General features: G+C 42.6%; 1 long non-coding RNA gene across 1 annotated transcript in view; it reads right to left on the reverse strand.

The window, feature by feature from the left end:
* The window catches only part of LOC142735756 (uncharacterized), a 67,225-nt gene extending 44,366 nt beyond the window's left edge, over nucleotides 1–22,859 (reverse strand). The window contains exon 1 of the long non-coding RNA XR_012880548.1: nucleotides 22,632–22,859. This is a non-coding gene — a long non-coding RNA (uncharacterized LOC142735756). The remainder of the gene's footprint in view (nucleotides 1–22,631) is intronic.
* Nucleotides 22,860–23,082: the final 223 nt, after the last annotated feature.

A 23,082-nucleotide genomic window follows, 5' to 3' on the forward strand; every position in this document is an offset into this window, starting at 1 on the left:
TGCCGTGTCTAAGGCGGGCGCGTAGTCAATGTAGAAAACCTGTAAGGCCGGATTTACACAAGCGTGTAAGGCACATAACAGCTGCGTGTGTCATCACCATATGATGCGTGGCTGCGTGATTTTCACGCAGCCGCCATCATTATGACACGGTTTGTATGTTTGTAAACAGAATAGCACGTGGTGCTTTTCTGTTTTCAATCATACTTCTTACTGCTGTTGCGCGAATCCCACGCGTCCCACGGAAGTGCATCCGTGTGGTGCGCATGATTTTCACGCACCATTTTGACTTGAATGGGTGCGTGATGCGCGAACAACACACAAATATCGGACATGTCGTGAGTTTTATACAGCGGACACACACTGCGTGAAACTCACGGACAGTCTGCACGGCCCCATAGACTAACATAGGTCCGTGCGACGCGCGTGAAATCACGCGCGTTGCACGGACGTATATCACGTTCGTGTAAATCCACCCTAAGAATTGTGCTTAATTACAACCCTGGACTCCATTTTTTCACAGTGGTAATCTAATGGCAATTGCGAGCTGTGCCCCTTCCCTGCCATCTGATGAGAAGACACGAAAACGTAAGGAATAAACAAGAGCCCAGTTCCTTGTTTTATGGAGATTAGTCATTCACTAAAAGCCCTGATCCCCACTCAGAGATAGTACAGAGATCCTCATCCTGGGGGAAGCCAGATGCAGGGCGACACAGATTAATGCTACATCACCATAAGCTTATATAAACCAGCATCCATTTGGTTCCTACTTACTGGCATGGAAAATAAAGACATGTCTGCTAGTCAAATCCTAAAAAAAAACAAAACCTTCCAGATCAGAACGGACAATACGAGAGTCTCAGAGATGCAGCGCACACTCTCATTATGTTCAATCTGGCCTAAATCATAGAACAAGCATTGAATCATGAGAATGCTAAACAGCGGCTTTCATAAGACTGAAAAGCAGGCATTATGTATGCGGCTCAATGTAAGAAATCCTCACTGCCCGCGTGGATGAGGCATAACCGCCAACTGCCCCTTACTCCACAGAAAACTACCGTGGTCTAAAATATAAGAACTGCACAGGATCACTACTATTGTTCTTCAAGTTGATATCTATTGCGGCACCTGCGTTCATTCTTAATAGAGAAAATGCATTATAAATGCTCATATCCAACAGAGAACATGGGTATACATGCATACACAGCTGCCCATGCAATACCATACACAGACAATGGACAAGAGTGGCGCTGTTGCTGGAGAAAACACCCTAATCTTACATAACCCCTATGTAATCCACAGATTGATCATCATAGATCACCACACAGACGAAAGTAAAGCGTCAATTCCCAATCCATACGAAAATAGAATAAAATGTTAATTGACCAATTAGTATCTGGAGGTGCAAAGTCGGTACCGGTTTTTCTCAATAGATCTAAACATATTAAAAGGAGCATGAAAAAATTAAGCAGCCTCTTGTTCTATATTCATATTGATGCGGGCAATGGGGGAAATAGTTGGGGGAAAAAAAAAACGGGACCCAATTTAAAAAAAAAACAATCAAACAATATTGACAAAATGGAATGTAATTACGGACACAATGGACCATATCGATTATAAAGTGTCCGCCAGGTCCACTAAAATTTTGCAAGTGATGAAGTGCGTCATTTTTGCTTCAAAAATTGCAACTTTTGTTGTTGCTTACTAAATTTGGCAAGTGCTGAGAAAAGAGGACGTGCTTTACGCCAGGTTATTTCGAATAATTTTGGTGCAAACATGTCATTCCCTCACAAGTAGAGTGAATTTGGCGCAAATCACTCCAACTGCCTCCTTCACTTAGACTGGGGTAAAAGATGTCAGTCTTGGTAAATGTGGGCCCATATGGCCAAACAATCTGTGTTCTGTGTCCATATTAGTGACAATATTACAATGCAATCGTCTGACTGAGACCTCAGACAAATTCAATGAGCAAACAAGAAAGAATTTAGAAATAATCTAGTAATTTAGTAATGAATTCCCCCTGTGAGGAGTCATCCTGCCACATACTGTACCTCCCGCAGCCAAGGTCTACGGTCAGGAACTGAACAACATGACAACTACTGCAAGAGACCTCACCTAACCATAGACATTCCCAGATCCAGACTGACCCAGCCAAGTAGACAGCTACATGACTGCTCCAACCCCAGAAAGAAAAGAGTGCTCTTATCTGTGGATACAATCCCACCGCAAACGTCACGTCTTCTTCGAAAATTGGAAAAGACCTCTGAACAAATACCACATAATACTAAACTCTTTACCAGGTCACAGTAAAGAAATAAAATACACATGACCGTGATGTAACACCAGGGGTTAAGATGTGAAGTGTGTCAGATCTCACACAGGAAGTACCGAGCCACAAACAAAACCTTACAGAAGAAGAGCGGAAGAGCACAGAGGGAAAGAAGCTGTAGAAGAGATTTTTCTGTGCTGGGAGTCAGGATGAACTGAGGGCCCAGAAAGTGGTTGTAGAGCACAAGATGGAAACAACACCACTAGAGTTGTTGTTTTTTTTGAAGACTAACAAGGCGAATAATAAAAATAATTCGAAAGTTAAAGAGGGGTACAGTATATCCATTGGTCTTGGGCCTCTGGACCGGAGTATTTGTGTACATACCCACATCTACAACGGTCATTATTTAGATACGATACCTACATAAATTAAACATAGGTTTACTCCTTTGCCTACGGCCGAGACATATTGCTACATGTTGACTTCGTTATTTTGGACTTATGGTAATAACACCCCCCTCATGAACACATACACACATATATATATATATATATATATATATATATTGCACATACACGCGCGCACACAGGCACACTACTGTAGCCCAGAGGATCATGCAGATTTAGCCTGCAATGTAATATCAAAAAAGGTTGTAAAACCATTTTATTTTAAGGATTAGTAGTAATAAATGAAAACCCCTCTAAAAATAGTACATAATCCACCATTATGTACAGTATTATGTGCGGCTATGAAGGAGAAAGACTGCCGTTTTTAACCCTTCACTAACAGAGGTGTGAGCAGTCAATATTTCAAAGCCCCTCTATATTAGTAGCCCCCAAAATAAGATGCACATGCTGATTGAGCTTATAGAGCAAGGGGAGGGGGGGGGGGGGAGCACCCCACTATTATCTCCATTTACCCTAGCAGCGCCCATGGACACCCTAGACCACCACGGGCACACATACTAATTAGGTAGTCCCAGTTCAGATTGGATCCATCATTCTTTCTCTATGGGATATAAGAACCCGTACAGGTCATCCCGAAATAAGAACCAGTACAGGTCATCCCACCCCACGGGCACCACAATGTCAGCAAACAAGGCAAGATGATGGCACAAACTTAAATGCACAAGACGTGATAAGATACCACTGCGTTCTCGATTGATAACTGCTGCCATCATCTGACAGGTTAACATGTGTTGTTAGGCAAAGCCAAAACGTGGTGTTTGCTGCATGTAAACAGGCATCTCTGTCAGTCATCAGCGTGGCAACGACTGGTCTCGTAATGTCAGGCTGCGAAATGTTCAGAACCAAATCGAAAAACATGTAAATGCTGTTTGTACAATCAGAATAGTACTCAGAGCCTCCGGGAGTATCGAAATTATAATCACCGACAGGAGCCGTCAGCGCTCAAGAAAAAAAACCAACACATTTCTATGTCTGTCTATTGTGGTAAAGGGGTTAATTTTTCGAATCAATCCTTGAGTATGAATCTCGGGGAACACAGTGGCAGGGAGAGAGACGTTTATTTATTAACATTCATATACAAGTAAATATGGTTGTAATAAGTTCATAACGCTCAATGTGGACATTTATATACAATTATATATAAATATCGATATTATATAACACTCCCGTTCCACCATAGAGCTATATTGTTTTCTATCAAATTTAAATAAGTTTAAGGCCTCATTCACATGAACGTATCTCTTGTCCGTGTGCTGTTAATTTTTATCAACGGACAGCACACGGACCCATACACGACAACGATGCTGTTCACAAATCTGTTTTTTCATGGAGCGTGTGTCCGTTGTGAACAACCCACATGTCCTGTTGTGGTCTGTTTCTGTGGACCAGACTCGCCCATTGAAGTCTATGGGTGCGTGAAAAAAGACAGACATCACACGTGTGACATCTGTGTGCTGTCCATTTTCACTGATCAGTTGCTAAATAAATGCAAAGAAAGAAAAGTATAACCAGGAGAAAAACGTACGAGAAAAACGCATAAAACACGGAAACCACATGGACGCAACACGGACATTCCTATGCAGGAAAAACAGTCTATTTCTTGTGGACGCAAATCGGACACGCAGTTGTGAATAGGGCTTAAAGGGGTTTTCCCAAGCTGAAAATTGCAATAGCAAAATTGCAGATAAAACATGGACAAAAACCTACGGTTGTGTGAATGAGGCCTAATCAATAAAGTAGACCGGATCCAGGCTTCAGAAAATTCCCTGCATGTTTTTTATCCGCTCAATCCTCCTTGTAAGGAACCATGTACACGACCATAGTTTTCATCCGTAATTACGGATCAGGTAATTACGGATGAAATTGCGGACCCCTTCATTTCTATAGGCCACGGACACCCTCCCATATATTTACGGATGTGTGTCTGGGCCGCAGAAATGATCCTGAAAATATAGAACATGTCCTATTCTTGTCCGCAATTGCGACACGGACTCGCCTATAAAAGTCTACAGATGAGAATCGATATCTGCGGAAAGTAAAAATCTTTACTGTCGTGTGCATGAGGCCTAAGTACGTGGTTCTAATGAGAACATTGTATTTGGGAATGCTTACCACAATTGAGGGGTGCCCTTTTGAAAGTAGATTTTTTTTTCCTTGTTTATGTTGCTCTATCCCGGATCTCCACAGGACTTGTCGCAGTTTGCTTCAACATAAGCGTTAAATGTCAGCGTGACTTGTATCTCACTAAACATGTACGGATTGTGTTCTAACAGATTGCAGAATTCACAGAGCGCAGCTCTGCATGATGTGTCAGACTTCTACTACCTAAACATTTCACAATGCTTTCTATGCTGCCTGAATGCAGCTATAGTTATGTCAGACAATAGGAATAACAAGTTGGAGACCTTGCCAGTTTGAATGTACACCAGGACTGTGAAGGTTGTTGTATTCTAGATAAAAGATCATTGCAAAAATGCCGTCTGAAATCCCTAATGTATTGCCAGCTTTACAATCCTACTACTCAAGCCGAACTGCCCTATGGTTCACATTATCATGCAACATAAAATGACAATTTCGGGTGGAGATGCTATTCAAAGCGTTTAGTAAATAAAGCTCAATTAAAGGGCACATGTATGCCTCAATCTCAGAGACCAAATGCATTTGTGAGGCAGCACTACGAACAGAATACGTCCATAAAGAGTTAAGACTATACCCAGTCTATAGATCGGCTTGTACAGACAAGTAATGTGTAAGTAAATAATGCCCTTGCTGGTTTGATATCTGAGATCAGAACTTGAGGACTGAAAAGAGATCATTATTATTTCCTTCAACTTCTGACATGTGAGACGTCATGACAAAAGGTGCTGTGCCCCTTCGGCTGTGGTTGGCTTTCCTCAGAAAGAGATGCATGCATATGTTGACTACATCGTTCCTGAAGGGAAAAAAAAAACAATTAGGCCCCCCCCCCCCCCTCTAAGACAGCGTCATACCCATTTCCAACAAATATTTTCCAGTTTTCCGACGGAATCAATAGCGCAGTAGACTCCGCTATTGATTCCGCCGTTAAAACGGAAACCTGCCAGACTGGTGACGAACGGAAACCATTAGCGATGTTTCCGTCACCATTGATATCAATGGTGACTGAAACGGAAGCTGTGGTTTCACTTTCAATTTCCGTTGCGGGGTTCACCCGACTGAAACTTCCGACGGAACCCCGGAACGTAAAGCGAACGCTGATGTGAACAGGCCCTTAGGCTATATTCAGACGAACGGGTGCATAATCGGCCGTGAAAAATGGCAATTTTTCACGTCCGATTCGAACCCGCGCGGGATCCATTTTCACAGGTCCCTTATAGACTTGAGTCTAGTGAGGGATCTGTGAAAACGGACAAAAATAGAACATGTCCTATTTTTTTCATGGGCTCTTCACATGGTCCGTTCAAACAAGGTGTGTGAACAGCCCCATAGAAATACAGGCACCCGTGTGACGGCCGTTAAAAAAAAACGTCCGTCACACGGACTATCGATACATCTGAATAAGCCCTTATTCTGGAGAGTTCTCGTAAAGAGTCTCGCAGTACGTTGCTGCAGCTTGTAATAAAACACAAGGTCGTCACTACACGGGCGATCGCCACACTAATTGCTGAAGAAGCAAAATAAGGGAGAGTTCTTGAGGCCGACATGGACATGTATGCACGAGTTCTAAAAGTGCCACAACGCTGGATTACATGTACTAGTGTATAGCACAATCACAACACTCACTCAATAGTCGCTCATCACTGACGCTTGTACACCGGGGAGCCACAGTCAGGGCCCTTTTTACACCGGTCAATATGGGCCGTAAAAATGAGCGCTGATCAACAAAACAGCTCGTTGATTGGCGCTCGTTTGCTCCTTTCACAAGAAGCTATGATCCGTAATCTATGTGGATGAGCGATCGTTGCTATGATCGCTTGTCCCCATACATTTCCGTCATGTCGGCAGCACACCTCCCTGTTTAGAGGGAGATGTGCTCGTTCATCGGCTGATCGTTACCCTGTTTAAATGAACGCTCGTTTGCCCGTGTAAAAGGACCTAAAGGCTCTGTTCACATCTGCTTTGCAATTTCCATCAAAGGCACAGAACAACAAAAATAACGGCAGTGACGGATTAGTCGCATGATGGCGGCCGATGGAACCCATTGACTTTAAAGGGTTCCGTTGGGTTTCCGTCATGGTGTCCGTTGTTTTACCATAAAGGTAGCATGCTGCAGGGTTGTCTTTTTATGCGTTTTTGTCAGAATCTGCGATGGAGGCGGGTCCTAACGGAGCCTCAGATGCAGATGTGAACAGCCTCAGGAGTATGGGTGTATCGCAGCAGATTTGATAGGTATAATTTTTTCTAATAATCCATCGTTAGAAAATAACCTATTGTTTACATCAAGATAAAGCAAATAAATATTTTTTTATGTTACGATCTATATTAAAACATCCTTTAATCTTGCAGTTGGTAAATCCAGATGTGCCAGATTTTCCGCAAATCGTGCGGATTTGCCTTGGGATTTCACCTAGATTTGGAAAAAAGGAAATTACTTTTGACTAGAGATTTAGTTCCTGAATTTAAAATCCACACCCAATGATTTTCAGTCACTGAAAATTCTGCAAAAAACCTGTCCGCAACTGGTAAAATCTGCAGCAACTCTAACCCATTTACGTCTATGACAGTTACGGAAGCAGCGTAGCAAAACGCGCTCAACTATTTCTGAGGAACCCTTCCAAGAGCCCAGAGACAGAAGGTCGGACAAGGGTTAGGGGGCCCCATTATAGAGATAGATTGAGGTCCCACCTTTGGGACCCACACCTATCTGACATTTATGACATATCCGATGGTCGTCTCATCAAGACTCATATGAACATCATACAGAGGGGTCCTCCGGGGGGGCTCTTCTGTAAGAGACAGCCCTGGCAATTTAAAGACGGCCACTGCAGGGGAAATGTCCGGCTTGCCATATCCGATTTTGCCGGGGACAAACCAGAAATTTCCTGTGCAGCAGCCGCCAGCTGGCTCTCATGTCGGGAGCCAGCTACAATATGAATGAGGTTGTCTGCGATGAGACAAACATAGCTGCTTTCTTCCAAAAACAGCGCCACACCTGTCCATGTTCAGTCCCCCCGAAATACCACACACACGCTAAAATAATGCACACAACCTGTGGACAGGAGTAATGCTGTTTTTAGACGAAAGTAGCCATGTTTTTGCTTTTTTTTTTTTTTTTTAAGGGTCTTTGGAGGTCAATTCTCCAACTAAAAACGAGAATTTTTTTTTTCCACAATTGGTTACAATTTTCTCAATTGCCGAAAACCAGTTTAAAAAAAAATAAAATAAAAATATTGCAGTTTTGCTGGGTTTTTAAAAAAAAAATAAAAAAATATATAACAGCAAAATAATAAAAACGACGAACAAAAAGTCTCTTTAACACACTAAAAAAGGTTTGCCGTTTTTGCGATTAAGTTGATGGGCTATGTAAGACAGGTGTTTAAAGGAAAACAGCGTACAGACTGCACGGTAACCTTCACACAGCAGGAGTTATAAACATCTGGTTACTGTCACAGAGTGTAACATTGCATCCAGTTTACAACATCCGCAATCTACAAGAATATTCACAAGTATAAGGGTATGTTCACACGCTGAACAAAAAACGTCTGAAAAATACGGAGCTGATTTCAGAGAAAACAGCCTATGATTTTCAGGCGTTTTTGAAGCTGAGAATTAAATTTGGAGCTTCTTTTCATACGTTTTTTGAGGCGCTTTTTCATAGTGTTTTAGGGTATGTGCACACGATAGCAGGCATTTACGTCTGAAAAGACAGACTGTTTTCAGGAGAAAACAGCTGCCTCGTTTCAGACGTAAATGCTCCTCCTCGCATTTTGCGAGGCTTCTCTGACAGCCGTAAATTTTGAGCTGTGCTTCATTGAGTTCAATGAAGAACGGCTCAAATTACGTCTGAAAGAAGTGTCCTGCACTTCTTTTGACGAGGCTGTATTTTTACGCGTCGTCGTTTGACAGCTGTCAAACGACGACGCGTAAGGGTATGTTCACACGCTGAGCCAAAAACGTCTGAAAATACGGACCTGTTTTCAAGGGAAAACAGCACCTGATTTTCAGATGTTTTTTAAGCAACTCACGTTTTTCGCGCCGTTTTTGGTGCTGTTTTCAATAGAGTCTATGAGAAAACGGCTCCAAAAACTTTCCCAAGAAGTGTCCTGCACTTCTTTTGACGAGGCTGTAATTTTACGCGTCGTCTTTTGACAGCTGTCAAACGACGACGCGTAAATTACAGGTCGTCGGCAAACCCATTCAAATGAATGGGCAGATGTTTGCCGATGTATTGGAGCCGTATTTTCAGGCGTAAATCGAGGCATAATACGCCTCGTTTACGTCTGAAAATAGGTCGTGTGAACTCAGCCTAATGGAAAATTACGCTCCGTTTTTTGACAGCGAAGTGTAAAATAAAGGCTCGTGGGAACAGAACATTTTAATTCCCATTGAAAGCAACGGGCAGATGTTTGTAGGCGTATTAGGGGCGCTTTTTCAGGAATAATGTGAGGCGTAAAACGCTTCCATTATGTCTGAAAAGAGGTAGTGTGCACATACCCTTAAGGCCTGGTCCACGTATAGCAAAAAAAATAAATAAAATCTGACACGAATTTTGCAGAAAAATCTAGATGTGTTATATGTGGATTTTGCTGCAGATTGTCCTGCAAAGTCACTTCAGATTTCACTCCTATACATATGATCTGCTGTAAAAGTCTGAAACATGCTCGTTTTTCTGCTACATGTGGATGCCAAACTTGGACACGTTAATATTTTCTCGAGATACAATAAGGCGATGTTCACAATCAGCAGATTAACCCCTTAAAGAGGCTCCGTCACCACATTATAAGTGTCCTGTCTCCTACATAAGGAGATCGGCGCTGTAATGTAGGTGACAGTTAATGCTTTTTATTTCGAACAACGATCTATTTTAAACCACTTTATGAGCGATTTTTAGCTTTATGCTAATGAGTTTCTTAATGCCCAAGTGGGCGTGTTTTACTTTAGACCAAGTGGGCGTTGTACAGAGGAGTGTATGACGCTGACCAATCGGCATCATGCACTTCTCTCCATTCATTTACACTGCACTAGCGATATAGTTATATCACTATGTGCAGCCTCATACACAAGCCCTAACATTACTACAGTGTCCTGATGATGACTAGGGGCTATCAGCCCGTTTACAGCGTAGCCCCTCATGGTAACACGGCGAACCCCCCCCCCCCTTTTCCTCCTGTTTTCCTCCAGTTCCTTTTATGGTCATTAATTAAAGGCCATTTGGTTTAACCCTCTTTTTCCCCTATTTTTATTTGGTACTTACCTGTATGAGGTCAAGTTCAGGTCAGTGGTGTCCCAGCCACTTGGTCTTGGCACGCACAGGTTCTGGAAAATTCCTATGTGGCGGGAAAATCTGGTGTTTTCATTGGTTCCCTTTGGTAAAAAGGTGGGAATTTTGAATATACATTCCCAGGTTTTGGAGTGGTCTGCTGCCCGTCCGAGTTGGATAAAGCAGAGGAACATCATCGCCCCGCCCCCCCCTCCCTTTTATTGTCGCGGTATCTTGTTAGTGGGGGGTTAGTCGCCCAGTTTATGGGTGGACAAGGTCATGAATTATTGGTATAATATTTATTGGTTTTTAATATTTATTAAAATATTTGGAATTTATTACAAGTTTAATATTTATTCTATTTATTAATGTAACCCCTTAATGACCGGGCCATTTTGCACGTTAATGACCAAGGATTAATTTTTTGTTTTTTCACGGTCGCATTCCAAGAGTCATAACTTTTTTTTTATTCCGTCGACATAGCCGTATAAGGGCTTGTTTTTTGCGGGACGAGTTGTATTTTGTAATTGTACCATTTTTAGATGCTTATAACATATTGATTAACTTTTATTAACTTATTTTAGGAGAGTATTGAAAATAAGCAGCTATTCCAGCATTGATTTTCACGTTATAAATTTACGCCGTTTACTATGCAGCGTAAATAACATGTTAACTTTATTCTATGGGCCGGCACGATTACGGGGATACCAAATATGTAAAGGTTTTATATGTTTTCCTACGTTTGCACAATAAAAACCCTTTTAGAAAAAAATTACTTGTTTTTGCATCGCCGCATTCCAAGAGCCGTAACGTTTTTATTTTTCTGTCGATGTGGCAGTATCCGGGCTTGATTTTTGCGGGCCAATGTGTAGTTTTCATTAGTACTATTTTGGGGTACATAGGACTTATAGATTAATTTTTATTTAATTTTTTATGGGGGGGAATGGGAGAAAAGAGCGAATTTTGCCGTTGTTTTTTGGACGCCGTTCATGCGGCGGTTTAATTAATGTGTTCATTTTATTGGTCAAGTTGTTACGATCGCGGGGATACCATATATGTGTATGTGTGATTTGTTTTGACACTTTTACTAAATAAAACCACTTTTTGGGCAAAAAAAGTAGTTTTATTTGATTTTAGCTGTAATTTTATTTTATTTTTTCCACAAACTTTATTTAACTGATTGACATAATTTTTTTTAGTCCCACCAGGGGACTTCACTATGCGATGTGCCGATCGCATATATAATGCTTTGGTATACTTACTATACCAAAGCATTATTGCCGGTCAGTGTAAAACTGACAGGCAACCTGTTAGGTCATGCCTCCGGCATCGCCTAACAGGCAGTTGCTGAAGACAGACCTGGGGGTCTTTGTTAGACCCCCGGCTGTCATGGAAACCCGACGGCGACCCGCGATTTGTTTGCGGGGGAGCCGATGGGGTGACAGAGGGAGCTCCCTCCCTCTGTCAAACACATTAGATGCCGCTGTCACTATTGACAGCGGCATTTAATGGGTTAAACTACCGGAATCGGAGCGCGCTTCGATTCCGGCAGTTGCAGCAGGAGCCAGGCTGTGTATAACAGCCGTGCTCCTGCTGCTGATCGCGTGGGTAGAGTGACAGTACCCGCGCCATCACAGGACGGATATATCCGTCCTCCTGCGCGAACTAGCAGCTGCTGAGGACGGATATATCCGTCCTTCGACGTTAAGAGGTTAATAAATACCGCGGCCATTTTATTCCATCTGCATGGTCTCTTGGTCTTTATTTATTAATTACGTTTTTAGTATGTGTGTTTGGAAGGTTAGGTGGCGCTTGTGTTACCATGAATATACATCACTACCAACCAGGACGTGATGTTTATTCAGAATCCTGACACGTCTGAATCTTTTCTGTGAGATTGAGGCAAGCGTAATCCGTTTGAAATGACAGGTTACATTGCCTGTCACCACGCCACCTAAAAATAGAATAAAAACTGATCAAAAAGCCGCATGGACCCCAAGAAAACTACAATGAATTCCTCAAGGGGTCTAGTTTCCAAAATGGGGTCACTTTTGGGGGGTTTCCACTGTTTTGGCACCACAAGACCTCTTCAAACCGGACATGGTGCCTAATAAAAAAAAGAGGCCTCAAAATCCACCAGATGCGCCTTTGCTTCGGAGGCCGGTGCTTCAGTCCATTACCGCACTAGGGCCACATGTGGGATATTTCTCATAACTGCAGAATCTGGGCAATAAGTATTAAGTTGCGTTTCTCTGATAAAACTTTTTGTGTTATAAAAAAAATGGTATAAAGAGGATTTTCTGACCAAAAAAAATATGTAAATTTCACCTCTACTTTGCTCTAAATTTCTGTGAAACACCTAAAGGGTTCATAAACTTTCTAAATGCTGTTGTGAATACTTTGAGGGATCTAATTTCTAAAATGGGGTGTTTGATGGGGGTGTCTAATATATCAAACTTCAGAACTGAACTGTAACCTAAAAAAATAAATAAAATTGGGCAATACTTCACTTCTTACATTATACTGATAATGAGCCGTGCCCACTCCGAGATGACCCCATTTTTGACCGTTTGTATAAACGGAGACCCCTATTAGACCGTTACAGTGCCCGGTTTTCCCAAGCATACACCCCTGAGAAGTGTATTTCTATTGATGAGTCCTTGGTACATTTTAAAGGGAGGGTTCAATTCCGCGAGTACCTGCCGAGTAAGAGGGGAAGGTATGGCGTGAAGATATATAAGCTGTGCGACAGTGCATCAGGGTATACCTACAAATTCAGGATATATGAAGGGAAGGACATCAGTATTCAGCACCCCGAATGCCCCCCCTTACTGGGAGTTAATGCAAAAATTGTGTGGGATTTGGTGCACCCACTGCTGGACCAGGGTTACCACATCTACCTGGATAATTTTTATACCAGCGTCCCACTCTTCAAGTGCCTCGCTTCCAGAAGTACTGCGGCATTTCGGCACTGCTAGAAGAAATCTGAGAGGCCTCCCTAAGACTCTGCTTGGGCAAACAAGAAGGGATGAGAGCTGGGCACATTCTAGCAGCAATATATTGTGTGTCAAGTACAAGGACAAGAGAGATGCCACACCAGTACCCATGTACCTGTACGAGGTACCAGTACAGAGACCCCCAAACCAGACTGCATCCTGGACTACAATAGGTACATGGGAGGGGTGGACTTGTCAGATCAAGTCCTGAAGCCCTACAGCGCCATGCGGTGTGGTATAAGAAGCTGGCCATGCACATCATGCCGATGGCTTTGTACAATGTGTACGTGCTACGTCGACGTACAGGCCAGACGGGAACTATCCTGGAATTTCAAGAGGTGATTATCAAGAACCTAATCTTTAGGGACCAAGAAGGGGGGGCACCCAGTACTTCTGGAAGCGAGGCCACTCGCATCGTACCAGGGCAACACTTTCCAGGAGAAGTTCCCAAAACTGGCAAGAAGGGAAAAAGTCAAAAGAGGTGCAAAGTCTGCTATAAGAGGGGGATAAGGGAGGACACAATATATCAATGTGACACGTGTCCCGAAAAATCAGAGGTCTGTATGAAAGAGTGTTTTAAATTTATCATACATCCCTTGGTTTATAATTTACCCCAATTTTACATACCCTGACGTACTCCGCACAGCTTATCCCCCCTCGTCTTTCCCCTCTGGGCCCTGCTGTGTGCCCAGGCAGCTGATAACAGCCACATGTAGGGTATTGCCGTACCCAGGAGAACCCACATTACAGTTTATGGGGTGTATGTCTCTGGTCAAAATGCTCACTACACCTCTAGATGAATGCCTTAAGGGTGTAGTTTTTAAAACAGGGTCACTTCTTGCGGGTTTCAACTGTACTTCGCACCAGAAAATCCCCAGTAGGCCAAATGGTGGTCCTTTCCTTCTGAGCCCTCCCATGGGCCCAAACCGCAGTTTATCACCACAAATGGGGTATTGCGGCACTCAGAACAAATTGCGCAACAGAATGGGGTATTTTGTTTCTTGTGAAAATAAGAAATTTTCAGCCAAAACTACATATTATTGGAAAAAAATAATTTTGTTTTAATTCCCAGCCCAATTCAAATAAGTTCTGTGAAGAAACTATAGGGTCTAAATGGTCACATTACCCATAAATTAATTCCTTGAGGGGTGTATTTTCCAAAATTGGGTCACTTCTGGTGGGTTTCCATTGCTTTGATACCTCTGGGGCTCTGCAAATGCGACATGGCACCCGAAAACCAAACCAGCAAAATCTGCACTCCAAAGAACACACAGCGCTCCTTCCCTTCTGAGTCCTCCCATGGGCCCAAAACGGCAGGTTATCGCCACAAATGGGGTATTGCCGCACTAAGGACAAATTGGGCAACAAAATGGGGTATTTTGTTCCCTGTGAAAATAAGAAATTTTGATCACAAATGACATCTTATTGGAAAAAATTACATTTTTTTAATTTCACAGCCCAATTCAAATAGGTGCTGTGAAAAAACTGTGCGGTCGAAATGGTAACAACCATAAATTAATTTCTTGAGGGGTGTAGTTTCCAAAATGGGGTCACTATTGGGGGATTCCTACTGTTTTGGTACCTCAACACCTCTTCAAACCTGGCATGCTGCTTAAAATATATTCTAATAAAAAAAGAGGCCTCAAAATGCACTAGGTGCTTCTTTGCTTCTAGGGCTTGTGTTTTATTCCACGAGCTCAGTAGAGCCACATGTGGGACATTTCTAAAAACTGCAGAATCTGGACAATACATATTTAGTAGTGTTTCTCTGGTAAAACCTTCTGTGTTACAGAAAAAATAATTGAATAAAATTGAAATTCAGCAAGAAAAATGAAATTTGCAAATTTCACCTCCACTTTGCTTTAATTCCTGTGAAATGCCTGAAGGGTTAAAAAACTTTCTAAATGCTGTTTTGAATACTTTGAGGGGTCTAGTTTTTAAAATGGGGTGTTTTATGGGGGTGTCTAATACATAGGCCACTCAAAGCCACTTCGGAACTGAAGAGGTACCTTAAAAAAAAAGGCTTTTGAAATTTTCTTAAAAATATGAGAAATTGCGGTTTATGTTCTAAGCCTTGTAACGTCCAAGAAAAATAAAAGACTGTTCAAAAAACGATGCCAATCTAAAGTAGACATATGGGAAATGTGGATTAGTAACTATTTTGGGTGATATAACCGTCTGTTTTACAAGCAGATGCATTTAAATTCTGAAAAATGCTATTTTCTCTCAATTTTGCACCAATAAACACTGAATATATCGACCAAATTTTACCACAAACATGAAGCCCAATGTGTCACGAGAAAACAATCTGAGAATCGCTTGGATAGGTTTAAGCATTCCGACGTTATTACTACATAAAGTGAAATATGTCAGATTTGAAAAATGGGCTCTGAGCCTTAAAGAGGCTCTGTCACCAGATTTTGCAACCCCTATCTGCTATTGCAGCAGATCGGCGCTGCAATGTAGATTACAGTAACGTTTTTATTTTTAAAAAACGAGCATTTTTGGCCAAGTTATGGCCATTTTTGTATTTATGCAAATGAGGCTTGCAAAAGTACAACTGGGCGTGTTGAAAAGTAAAAGTACAACTGGGCGTGTATTATGTGCGTACATCGGGGCGTGTTTACTACTTTTACTAGCTGGGCGTTCTGATGAGAAGTATCATCCACTTCTCTTCAGAACGCCCAGCTTCTGGCAGTGCAGACACAGCGTGTTCTCGAGAGATCACGCTGTGACGTCACTCACAGGTCCTGCATCGTGTCAGACGAGCGAGGACAGCATGATCTGGCAGAAGCTGGGCGTTCTGAAGAGAAGTGGATGATACTTCTCATCAGAACGCCCAGCTAGTAAAAGTATTAAAAACGCCCCGATGTACGCACATAATACACGCCCACTTGGACTTTTACTTTTAAACACACCCACTTGGACTTTTGCAAGCCTCATTTGCATAAATACAAAAATGGTCATAACTTGGCCAAAAATGCTCGTTTTTTAAAAATAAAAACGTTACTGTTATCTACATTGCAGCGCCGATCTGCTGCAATAGCAGATAGGGGTTGCAAAATCTGGTGACAGAGCCTCTTTAAATGTAACACTTTTTTTTCAAAATTATTTGTTTTTGTGCTTATGTGTATTTTAAGAGCCCTAACTTTTTTATTTTTCTGCTGTTTTTCTGTTTTTTGCGGGACGACTTGTCGTTTTTATTGGTACAGTTTTGGAATACATGCGACTTTTTGACCACATTTTATAAAAAAAATGTTTAAAGGCAGAATGAACAGAAAACAATTCTGCCATTGTTTTTTTATTTAATTTCTTACAGCGTTCACCGCGCGGGTTGAATAATGTAATTGTTTTATAGTTGAGATCATTATGGACGTGTGATACAAATGTGTAACTTTTTACTTTTTTCCCATAATAAATGTATTTTGTAAGGGGAAAAATTGGGTTTTAAATTTAATTTTTTTACTTCAGAATTTATTTATTTATTACAAACTTTATTAAACTTCTGTTAACTTTTTCTTTAGTCTCACTAGGGGACTTCACTATGCGATCTTTTGATCGCTTTTATAATACACTACAATACTTCTGTATTGCAGTGCATTATTGCCCATCAGTATGCAATCACTAGAGGGAGACCTGGGGGCCTTTGTTAGGCACCCAGGCTGCCATAGAAACGATTGGCACCCCACGGTTGCATCGCGGGTGTGCTGGTGGGGTGAGAGAGGTAGCCCCCTCCCTCTAAAACCACTTAGATGTGGCGGTCGCTATTGACCGTCGCATCTGAGGAGTTAAACATGATCCAAGGCCACTGCTAGTGGTCTCCAATCGATGCCCTATAAGCCCAACGCTGTTAGCAACAGCCTAGGCTTCAGGAGCATCCCGCCCGATGCGGGGAAATTTCTTCTGAAGCGTCGCCGTGAAAAGGCGGTGCTTCAGACTAACTACCCTGAACGGCCGCCGTAAATACACTATACGGCGGTCGTTAAGCGGCTGTGTAAACCTTTGAACACTTTTTTTTAAAAAAGACAATGTATAATGGCATATTAAAACCGCTTTTTAATAGTTTTTTTTATTAAAACGGTTTTTACTTTTTGAGATACAGCTTATATGTATCCTGGATACATAGAAGCTGTATCTTGCGCTCAAACCCAAATCTATCAGGTCAGTGGGACTGACTGCTTCGGTAGGTCCTGCGTGGATCCACCTGTTATTGATCACATCTAAGTTATGTGGGTACAATGTTTGTGAAATGGGTTAAAACAAAAAACTTCATTAACAGTGGATTTCAGGCCATCCTTCAGTGGATGAAATTCGCTGTGTGTGAACAAAGCCTACAGACCCTTTACATGGAATGACTATTTTTAAATATGGTTTCCGAGCATCTGATGGACTTTTCCATCATAACTATCTTCGATGCTGGCAACAAGCAACATTTACTGATTATGCTACCGAAAGAGATGATTTTTCTTATGCGGCACAATTGTTCAAGAACAAATGGGCATAAGGGTAAGGACCCTTTTACACCAGTCAATTATTGGGCAAAAGAGCGTTCACAGAACGCTCGTTCCAGATAATTGCCCTTTGTAAACAGAGCAACGATCAGCCGATGAACGAGCAAATGCTCGTTTATCGGCTAATTGTACAGTTTTAAATTAAGAAAAAATTATCGTTGTTGGCAGAAAATCTCCCTGTGTAAACAAGGAGACGTGCTGCTGACATGTAAGAAATGTATGGGGACGAGTGATCTTCGTAATGAGCGATCGTCCCCATGCTAGTTCCTTGTGAAAAGAGCAAATGAGCGCCGGTCAATGAGCTCGCTCGTTGATGGACGCTTGTTAACGCAGCCCTGGCCAGGCCGTGTAAGTCCACCTAACGAAACAATAATGGTGGCAGCCAAAAGGGACCGAATCCACGCCCCTATGTGGTGGTGAATAGCCGCACAATAAAAGGCGGAACCATTTTCCACCAAATGGGGGCGTGTTTTGGCTTGTGCGGCTACCACTAGGTGTATTCTAACCCGAAACCAATAGAGATTTCCCAAGAATAATCTTTCGGCAATGTCACCGTGTGGCCTAAGTCTTTGTCCAACTCAAATCTAAAGCCGGAGTCACACGAGCATGTTCGGTATGTGATATACGGACCGTATGCCGGCAGTATTTCCCAGACCGAACACACTGCAGGGACCCGGGCTCTTATCGTCATAGTTATCCATGACGCAAGGAGTCCCTGCCTCGCTGTGAGAAAACTGTCCCGTGCTGAAAACATGATTACAGTACAGGACACTTTTCCCACAGCGAGGCAGAGACTCCTTGCGTCATAGATAACTATGACGATAAGAGCCCGGGTCCCTGCAGTGTGCGCAGTCCGGGAAATACTGCCGGCATACGGTCTGTATATCACGGACCGAACACGCTCGTGTAAATCCGGCCTCCGACATATTACGCTCTGAAAAATGACAGAAAACAGCGTCCCATTGATATCAATAGGAAATACTCTATAGTTCCTGCAAGGTGGATTTTTTCCGTTGCTGAATGAAAAACTGCTTGTAAAAATATGTCACTTAGGGTATGTTCATACAACATATGTTTGAGGGAGAAAAATATAAGGCTGATTTTGAAGCATATTTTAAGACGTGTTTTCAAAGCGTTTGTAGTGTGAATGGAAAACCAGTTTGTAAAACGCTTCAAGAAGTGACACGTCTAATTTTTGTTTACAAGGCATTTTATTTCTTTTTTTCAGCAGCGTAAATTACACAGTTAATATGAACTACAGCGTGTATTTCCCATTCAAATCAATGGGAAACGGTTTGCAGGCGTATTTCGGAGCATAATACAAGGGGTTTAAGCTCTGAAATACACCTGATAAAAGAAAGCCGTGTGAACGTAGCCTCAATGGAAAAGGGAAATAATCAGCTTGTAAAACGCTTCCAAATTGTACGTGTATAAGGCTCAGTTCACACGGCGTTTTTTGCCAATGATTTTGACATGGAATCCGCGTCTGAACAAGTGCCAAAAAATGTACGAAACCGCCTCCCATTGATTGCAATGGGAGGCGTTTTTTTTTACCGCAGTGACCTTTAGCCGCTCTCACTGTAAAGAGACAACCAGATATCGCCAGAATCCCACAATCACCCCAGGTCCACTTGGAATTATTGATGAGTCATTAAACCGAAACCAGGAGGACAATGTGATCAGTCATAGTCTCTGTGGACCACAAACCAGATAACGTTAAATCGGGGGATGTTGTACGTGACACAGATACGAGACATAACTAGAGTATGATGCACGCTTCCAGACAACACATTTCACAAGTGGATCTCCTAAACATCACACCTCATTCTGCAAGTCCGAAATATCAAGTCCTATTTTCACATTGGTCATCAATGGTAACAAACAAAATGTATAGGAAACACGGTGATCACGTCCTCCTAAATCAACTCAAGTCACCTTCACCCTGTCAAGTCGAAGGCCCCATGCACACAACCGTAGTTTTTATCCGTAATTACAAATCAGGTATTTACAGATGAAATTGCGGACCAATTCATTTCTACAGGCCACGGATACCTTTCTGTATATTTACGGATGTGTGTCCGGGCTGTAAAAATTATCCGCAAAGTATAGAACATGTCCTATTCTTGCCCACAATTGCAGACGGACGTGCATCCATGTTTACGGACAGTATAAACTCTTACGGTCGTGTGCATGAGGACTTAGTCCATGAGGACACCCAAAGTTCTATCAATGCAAACTTATATCACCATAGGGGTTCTATGTCATCTAAGTTCAGTTCATAAAACTGCAGGGTCTGGGTCCTACCATCTTAATATGCAAGTTGTATTACGGCCATCTGAAACCGTGCTTAAAGGCTGTGTACACCTTTGAAAAAATAAAAAAAAATAATCTATATACATATACACTGTCCATCAGTGTGATTGGTGCAACTTCCTAGATACATTTTATTAAATATTATTTCTACTTTTTGAGACTTACAGTTGATTTGTATTCTGTATCCAGAGCAGCTGTATCGTGCACCGAGACCTAAATCAATCAAGTCCGCGGAAGGATCGAGCTGCTATCGATCACAACTTAGACGTGATCGATTACAGGTGGATCCAGTGTGTCAGAGATACACAGGACCCGCTGTCACTGAACCCGTCAATCCCGCTGATAGGGTAAGGCCACACGGCGCGGCCACATTGCGTTTACGTTGCGTTTTTAAACTGCAGCAAGTCTTTTTGCATTACAGAGACAAAAAACGCATGCAGTTGACCAAATGCGGTTTTCAAACGCAACAAAACCACGTCAACGACGCACCGTGTGGCCTTACCCATACAGCTTCTCTATATACATAATACAAAACAGCTGTATCTCAAAAAGAAAAAGAGTGCTGATCAACAAGACAGCTCGTTGATCAGCGCTCGTTTGTTCCTTTTACAAGGAGCAATGATTTGATATATATGGGGACGAGCGATCGTTACTATGATCGTTCCTCCCCATACCTTTCCATCATGTCGGCAGCACATCTCCCTGTTTACACAGGTAAATGTGCTGCCGACAACGATATTTTGCGCTGCATAAACTAGCAGATCAGCCGATCACCGGCTAATCGTTGTCCTGCTTACACATGGCTAAGATCGGGAACAAGCGTTCATATGAGCCCTTGCTTGCCCTATCATTGGCCCGTGACAAAGGGCCTTTAGGCCTTGTTCACACAGTGCAGATTAGCATGGATTTTTTTTGCTTTGTATCCTGTGGCTATGATCAAACTAAAAAGTGATCCATATTAGACTTGTGTAAATAAGGCCAGGTGTAGACAAATACTGTACCAAAAGAACCAAAGCCAGGACCATCCAGCACCTGGCAGAGATGGGTAGATGCCCAGATATAGTCTGCTAGGGCATCCCTGGCCCATATAGCCATTCTATATAGCTATAAATAGTGGTGCGGATGGTCTTCCAGTCCACTGACAGCTAGCATGGGCAGAAAAGAAACTCGCCACTCAACACCTGCGTGGGTCACGCGGATGATGTCATCAGCTGGACTTGTCAGACACTACAATGATAGTTCTGTGTGGTAGCTGGCACTGTAAAGAGGGCTATAGCCGGTTTTACAGGGGCCAATGATTTGTTAAACAAGCTATTGTACAAACGCTTGCTACCGATCATTGTCCGGTGTAAACAAGGCAGCGATCAGCCGACGAACGAGCAAACGCTCATTCGTCAGCAGATCAGATCTTTAAATGCGGACCAAAAAATGGTCGCTACTCGGCAGCACATCTTCCGGTGTAAACAGGAGGACATGCCGCCGACGTGATGTAAATGCACGGGGACGAAGCATTCATCCACATACATTACCAATGCTTACGCCTTGTGAATGGAGCAAATCAGCGCCAATCTGCATTTGTTTACACGGCCAGCATCAGGCAGTCTAAAAGGACACTAAGGTGACTTTGCGGGTGCCATTGTCGGGGGCGTCATTCTGTCTGATGTTCAGATGTTGCAGTAGACAGTGGGACCACTGCGACAGATAATCGGTCAGATTCCAACGCTAACGAGCGTGCACGATAATCGCTTATCGTGAATAGGGACGAAAAGGCTAGCGAGAAAATATATAAAATCTAACGTATAAATAATCGTTAATGCGAAAATAAAAATAATCGTTGGTCGTTCTGACATTGTGGTACAAAAACATGAATCGTTAAAACGATAAATTTTTAATGATTATCGAGACAAATGTGCGTAAATACTGTCGCTTTCGGATCGAAGATGGCTCATACGAATAATATCTGCTTGTGTGAATGGACAATTACAGTAACACATTTCTACCATATTGGCTAGCAGGGACTTGTCCAGCCTGTCCTGTATACACGTCTATGTGGGGGCATACAAAAACAGATGGACACCTTACAAGAATGGCGCACAAGGTCCATTATTTTCATATAGCGCCCCAAAAGGCCTGGATGTCGTATTCCTGAGCCTGGGGCTGAATTGGAAACAGGGGTGACATTTCTACTACCCTGATAGATCACCTAGATACGTCTGTATGCCATATATTGTATCCACAAATAATTGGTTACGAGAACATTTTCCTACATCTCAGCGACAATTTTCTACCCAACAAAGAAAATCCCAAGACGCTCTCCTTTTCTCACTACGGATGCCATAAGAGAGCAGTAGTTATGGGGGCATTTCCCCCTAACTACATGCATGGCCAGATTTAGTCATCAGATAACTCCATGCTCCTGCTTCACTTCCTCTACTGGTATGAGAATAGCATAGAGCCACATGAAGTGATGTCATGATCTCATACAGGTGGTGACTCTACATTACATCTATTAGGATGTCTAGACCTACATCCGAGTGAGTGAAGGTTAGAACTGCCAAAGAAGCTTCTGCCATATTAGATTGCAAGCTCTTGGGAACAGAAGAGCAACGATTGACACGTCCAACACATGCATTTAAACGTACATGTACGTCCACGGTTCTCCCCACTGTGTACACTCACCGGGCCGGATAATAACACAGAGCCCAGGATCCGATCTTCCGCTGATGTCCTTTTATCAATATGTCCGCTGACTTTTAATCGCTGCCGCCTCCGATTCACACCCTGTGCAGCTATCGGTAATATTTCCATCCGAGTCCAATGCCAATCCGTCCCCGCAACGTCCAGATTCTTTCTTTCCCACTCTCAGCCTCTCTCTCTGTTCTTTCTCTTCCCCCCTCGATTCCCCGACGTTAGCTACACGCCAGCCTCCGCTGAAAGCTCATTGGTTAGCGAGCTGCGGAAGGTGGGCGTGGAAATGGAAAACTGAAATGTTATTGGATGACAAAAATGTCGATATAATTTGGCAAGTGTCACCGCCTTCTTCATGTCCAAAGCTCAGCATGTCGACAGACATGAGCCTGTCAATCATAGAGCGATGTCTCGCTAAACTGATAGGATTGGATGAATTGGT

The sequence above is a fragment of the Rhinoderma darwinii genome, chromosome 1 (genome assembly GCF_050947455.1).
Source record: "Rhinoderma darwinii isolate aRhiDar2 chromosome 1, aRhiDar2.hap1, whole genome shotgun sequence".
Taxonomy (NCBI): Eukaryota; Metazoa; Chordata; class Amphibia; order Anura; family Rhinodermatidae; genus Rhinoderma; species Rhinoderma darwinii.